Genomic DNA, 201 nt, shown 5'->3' with positions numbered 1-201 from the left:
TTTTTCTGTTGGATTACTGGTCGTTTTCTTATGGATTGGTAAAAAGTTATTTATCAAGGAAAATAGTCCATGATGTATGAAATGGGTTGCAGATATTTCCACCTTGTCATATATTTTTTTTCACTTTGTTTATGATATTTTTTTCCAGAAAGAATTTTTTCAAGTCCGATTGATCAATATTTTTTCTGTATGCTTCTGCAT

The sequence above is a fragment of the Ovis canadensis genome, chromosome 1 (genome assembly GCF_042477335.2).
Source record: "Ovis canadensis isolate MfBH-ARS-UI-01 breed Bighorn chromosome 1, ARS-UI_OviCan_v2, whole genome shotgun sequence".
NCBI classification, from domain to species: Eukaryota; Metazoa; Chordata; class Mammalia; order Artiodactyla; family Bovidae; genus Ovis; species Ovis canadensis.
Note: the sequence above shows the minus strand (reverse complement) of the source record.